The sequence below is a fragment of the Otolemur garnettii genome, unplaced genomic scaffold (genome assembly GCF_000181295.1).
Source record: "Otolemur garnettii isolate 467f Iridium unplaced genomic scaffold, OtoGar3 scaffold00032, whole genome shotgun sequence".
Lineage (NCBI taxonomy): Eukaryota > Metazoa > Chordata > Mammalia > Primates > Galagidae > Otolemur > Otolemur garnettii.
The window spans coordinates 11,706,752-11,712,577 of NW_003852427.1; the positions used below are offsets into that span (position 1 = coordinate 11,706,752).

Below are 5,826 nucleotides of genomic sequence, written 5' to 3' on the forward strand. Positions count from 1 at the left end.
TTTTTTTTTTTTTTTTTTGAGAGAGAGGCTCATTTTGTCACCCTTGGTTGAGTTCTATGACGTCATAGCTCACAGCAACTTCAAACTCCTGAGCTCAAGCGATTCTCTTGCCTCAGTCTCCTGAGTAGCTGAGACTACAGGCGCCCACCACAACACCCAGCTATTTTTAGAGACCAGCTCTCACTCTTGCTCAAAGCTGATCTCAAACCCATGAGCTCAGGCAATCCACCCACCTCAGCCTCCCAGAGTGCGAGGATTACAAGTGTAAGACACCACACTGCCTCAAATTTAGAAACTTTTTAAGCAGCTGTACACCTGCACCTTAATAACCAACAAGTTACAGCTCTAAAAAGAAAAATCAACTCTAGTAAATACTACATGCTAATTTTGCTCTCACAGATGTATGGAAGGTGTTTGTATTTAAAGCTTATATAAATAGTGCCCAAATATTTAATGAAAATTTCAAAATATGTATTAATCTCTGCTATCATAAACACTTTGTACTTTAAAGATTCAAAGAAAAACTACATTATGTGAGAGTAGAAAAAGTTGGCTAGGAAAAGCATTAAAAAGTATTTGCTGGGGGCAGCGCCTATGTCTCAGTGAGTAGGGCGATGGCCCCATATACTAAGGGTGATGGGTTTGAACCTGGCTCTGGACCAAATTGCAACAAAAAATAGCCCAGCACTGTGGCAGGTGCCTATAGTCCCAGCTACCAGGGAGGCTGAGGCAAGAGAATTGCCTAAGCCCAAGAGCTGAAGGTTGCTGTGAGTTGTGATGTCACAGCACTCTACCAAGGGCAACATAATAAGACTCTGTCTCAAAAAAAAAAAAGAAAGAAAGAAAGAAAGAAAAAAACTTTGGGTAGCACCTGTGGCTCAAGGAGTAGGCTGCCAGCATACACTGGACATGGTGGGTTCACACCCGTCCCCAGCCAAAAACTGAAAAAAAAAAAAAAAGCATTTGTTATTCTTTCCTTATTCTACTTACTTAAAAGGACCTGTCTTTCATCAAGCAAGAGAAAAAAGTGAATTCATATTAAACTTTTTGCCTAATCAAATACTGAAAAAAGTCTTCTATGTGGGGTATTCATCTTTTCATCCATTTTTTTAAAGTAAATTTTACTATGTATATGTAAGATATACGGCATAATGTTACAAGATACATATAGACAGTAAAATGGTTACTAAAGTGGAACAATGTCTGGTATTCTGATACTGTGTTGCATACTATAAGCAGCCATTAAATGTCTGTTGAATAAAATTTCCTAAGACCAATTTTCAAGAATCAAACCATACTCTATAACATTGTAATTTTACTGACATTTAATACTTCTGACTGACCTAACATAATTGAACAAAAAATAGGATTCAGAGTGAAATGCTCTATGATAAAAACTAGGCTCTACCTTTCACAGGCCCAGAGATTTTGGAAGAGTCACTACAAAACGGGGAGGAGAAGTGCACACACACTGGAAAACCTCCTTGGATCAAATGATTATGCCTCAAGCTGTGATTATGTTTGTTAATGGCAAACCAATATTCAAACGTGGGTTCTTACTCACATGGCGATGGCTTCCAACACTTCCACCCCAACACAATTTACAAAAGAGAATTGGAAGTGACCAATAAAGATAAAGAATGCTAGTCTATCCTGACTAGTAATCAGAGAAATGTAATAAATTGTATACCATTTTTTGTTGATTAGACTGGCAAAGATTAAAAAGAAAATAAAGAGAAATGGCATTCTCATATACCACTAGTAAACATGTATATAAATCTGTACAATTGCAGTTTAGCAATATTAATCAAAATCTCTTTAAAACACACACACACATACTTAGGCTCAGTAATTTCTTTTTCTTCTTTTTGCAGTTTTTTGACCAAGGCTGGGTTTGAATCCACCACCTCTGGCATATGGGGCCGGCGCCCTACTCCTTTGAGCCACAGGCACCGCCCAGGCTCAGTAATTTCTTAAAACTTTGCCTCACGGAAATAATATGATTAATAAGCAAAAATAAACAAAAATGTCCCCCCCCCAAAAGAAAATAATATCCATTATTAGGAAGCTGGTATAATGTTTATATAATTGGTAACATAAAATAGTTACTTAAAATGATGTTACAGAGGTATCCAAAATAAGAAAAGACATTCATCACAGAGATTAAAGCTAACTGGTAGGTTATAAAACAACATGACCTGTTATTTGAAAAATGCAATATCTATATATTTTTGTTGTCATATATACACATTTATCTATATACCACATGTCTCCTTAGGCAAAATTTTGCTATTTTTTTCCTTTTCTTTATATTCTCTAAGTTTTCTGTAGTATTATAGCTTGTAGCAGCCTGTATAGCCTATGGCTAAGAGGAGTGAGAGTTATAAGAAATACCTGTAATGGAACACCTTGGTGAAAAGGGCATGGAAGGAGATTTAGTTCTAACAAGCATGAGTGAGCTCGCGAGATGAGAGCATTGGTGAATTGGCAGTCTCTACACCTGTGGTGCTCACCTGTGGTGCTGAGAGGCACGAGCTCAGCCTTATATTAGGCTGGAGGAGCAGGCAGTCAAGAGGCATGCGCATTCTATCACGGATCCACTTACTCTGACTCTGTCTCCTCTCCTGCCTGCAGAACGCCAGCACGGCATCTCTGGTGAAGATTACCAAGCTCTGCTAAAGACTAAGAGCTATCTGTTCTAAGAAGACCTTTACTCTCTCTAAGATACTCTGTCTCTCTCTCTCTAGCTAAAGTAGATAGCCCTCAAGCACCTACGAGAAACTGTTCCTGAACAAGGTAACTTAGTGGTCCGTGTCCAGAACCTACCTAAGCTGGGCCTGAGACCTGGCCAGTCCTGGGCCCTGACAATAGCTTATATATTTTTTGTAAGACTCACTGACAAGGCAAAAAATTATACCTCAAGTTGTATTTGAAATTCTTTATCATATACTGGGTCAACTTACATTAGCACAAATCTATATGTTTGTTCTAGAACAGCACTGGATGCTAGATATTATTTGATAACAATTTTACCCCAGATATAATGAATATATTGTCACTCTTCATATCTTCATTTTGAAAAATGATCCATCCCATGTAGTTCTAGTAGGATAGTTAATCTTAGAAGCTCAACTGTGCTGTGGCTGCAGAAGTAGGCTCTTGACCCAAGGCCTGGCCACTAACTGCATCCCACTTTATTCTCCACAGTGTCTAAACACGTGGGCCACGCAGGGTCAACCAAAGTTCCTCCACAGAATCTGAAACACAAATACTAAAAAAGAAAAGTGCCCTCTTTTCTTCTGAGATAAGTATTATAAGGCCAACATGGGCTATTATGACACCATATAGAGAGTGAAAAGATGGAAAGAAGAGTCTAGACGCCTGGCATCAGCATTTATTCCCCAAATCCAGAAGAGTTTGAAGCCAGTGTTACTAGAATTTCAGTTATGTGAGTCATCACATTCCAATTTTTTTAAATTAAATCATAGTTGTGCACATTAATACTATCATGGGGTACAGTGTGTTTTTTGCCTGAAGCTGTTTTGAGTAAGGTTTATGTCACCTGCAACTGGTAAGGGGGCTTACGGAACAAATCACTATTTTATTTGTCTTGTCACAAAAAACTTCTCCTAAGAGAAATGCAAAACGAGAAACAGAAATTAAAAACGTAAACGTTTGGGTATATGTTTAATAATGCAATCTCTTCTATAACTCACCTCTCAGCAGCACGTAACACAATTACCACTCCCTCCTTGAAATAATTTCTACACTTGGCTACCAAATCATCAGGGCAACGTTTTTCTTCCCGTCTTTCTGGCCATTCCTTGAGCCTCTTTTGTTCTTTTCCTTTCTTTCCATCTTTATGTTGGAGACTCCCTGTGCTCAGGCCCTGGGCCTCATATTTCTATCCATGCGCTCACTATCTAATGTCATGTAGTCCCAATGTTTTAAAATAATTTTAATACAAAATGACTCCAAAATTTCCACTTCCAGCCCCAAGCTTTCCTTTGGGCTCCAGAGCCACTTAACACACTGCTCAGCCAGTATCTCCACTTGGACGTTTCTAGGTTCAACTTTAACATGCTCAAAGCAGATTTTCTGACTTTGCCACAAAATCCTACACTTCCCTAAGAGTTCCTCTTCTCATCAAACAGCACAGCATTTAGCCAGTTATACAAGCGAAATACTGGGAAGACTCCTTTAACTTCTTTCCTGTCCCTATAATCCTATTTACTCGATAAATTCTGATGACTATCCCTAAATGATAATTAAGGAAAATTTGTATCTGCTTACAGCTACTAATGCATGTTAAAATCAAGCTTCTGAATTATAATTCCAAACAAGAAAACAGATACTAGGCTGCGTGTGGTGGCTCACACTTGTAATCCTAGCACTCTGGGAAGCAAGTGGATTGATTGCTTGAGCTCAGGAGTTTAAGACCAGCCTGAACAAAACCAAGACCTCCATCTCTAAAAACAGCTGGGAGTTGTGGCAGGCACCTGTAGTCCCATCTACTTGGGAGGCTGAGGTAAGGTCGCTTGAGCCCAAGAGTTTGAGGTTGTTGTGAGCTCTGATGCCCTGGCACTCTATTCTAGGGTGACAAATTATCTGTCAAAAAAAAGAAAGAAAGAGTCAGGTGCAGTGGCTCATGCCTGTAATCCTAGCACTCTGGGAGGCTAAGGCAGGTTGATTGCTTCAGCTCACAGGTTGGAGGCCAGACTGAGCAAGAGTGAGACCATGTCTCTAAAAACAGCCAGGCATTGTGGCAGGCTGTAGTCCCAGCTACTTGGGAGGCTGAGGCAAGAGAATTGTTTAAGCCCAAGAGTTTGAGGTTGCTGTGCACTATGATACCATGGCACTCTACTGAGGGCAACAAAATGAGAATCTGTCTCAAAAAAAAAAAGAAAGAAAGAAAGAAAACATAATACAACAAAGGTTTGTTTGGTTGTTAATGCTATTCCTCAGCCATATAAGGGACAATATTTAGAACTACAGTAGAACCTCTGTAAGTTGACCATCCAACCTACTAGAACAAACTGGAACTGCTACTGAGTATGTGTGGTACATGTCTGGTCTATGAAAATTACATCAACTTAATAAGGAGGTGGTCAATGCAGGGAGATGGGCAACCATGGAGGTTCTATTGTATTTGTTTGACTCACAAGAAGCCTTTTATCATCTCTCCTCACAAACTGTGCTGGGCCCCTAGCACCCATTTTTATACAGCATGATACTAGCTTCTCCTGTTTACAACTAACCACCCTCTAGTGGTTTGGCTGAATTTGACTCAAGCTGTGCCAGAGGTCATTCCCAAAGAGTTTGAAATTGGAGCTGACAAAGGCAGGCAGGATCTGGTAGACTGCCTTCCTCCCTTCCTTCACACCTCGCTCTGAACACAGAGATGAAGACGCTCAATGAGTGGGACCACGTTCAGCCACGATGGGTGGGGAACTGGGGAAGACACTCCTGCAGAGGGAAAGGACAAGTGAAGCAGATGCAGAGAAACAAGCACAGAGATGAGACCTGGAAACCAAACAGCGCTTCAGTTCCTGGCAGATTTTCAGTCTCTGGGCCTGTATGTTTCTGAGGTCTCACTAAATTCCTACTCTTGAATTCTTTGACACGTCCCAGTATCTTTATAATAAATTCCCTTTTTGTTCAAATTCCAAAGATTCTTCCGTAACAATATGGGAATAGTAAAGCAGTTATAATTAATTATTTTGCTGTATGTTATATTATTTATTTATTATTATTACTATTGAGAAAAAGTCTATGTTGTACTACTTATTTTATTTTTGTCTTTTTGAGACAGAGTCTTGCTCTGCC

At 39.6% G+C, this 5,826-nt stretch overlaps 1 protein-coding gene across 6 annotated transcripts in view; it reads right to left on the minus strand.

The window, feature by feature from the left end:
• The window catches only part of TFDP2 (transcription factor Dp-2), a 129,529-nt gene extending 125,171 nt beyond the window's left edge, over positions 1–4,358 (minus strand). For 4 of the 6 annotated variants that reach the window (XM_023512971.1, XM_023512972.1, XM_023512973.1 and 1 more), the window contains exon 1: positions 3,717–4,358. The gene's annotated coding sequence lies outside the window, so the exon portion shown is untranslated. The remainder of the gene's footprint in view (positions 1–3,716) is intronic. The other 2 variants (XM_023512975.1, XM_023512974.1) reach the window with 1 other exon arrangement.
• Between the last annotated feature and the right edge of the window lie 1,468 nt (positions 4,359–5,826).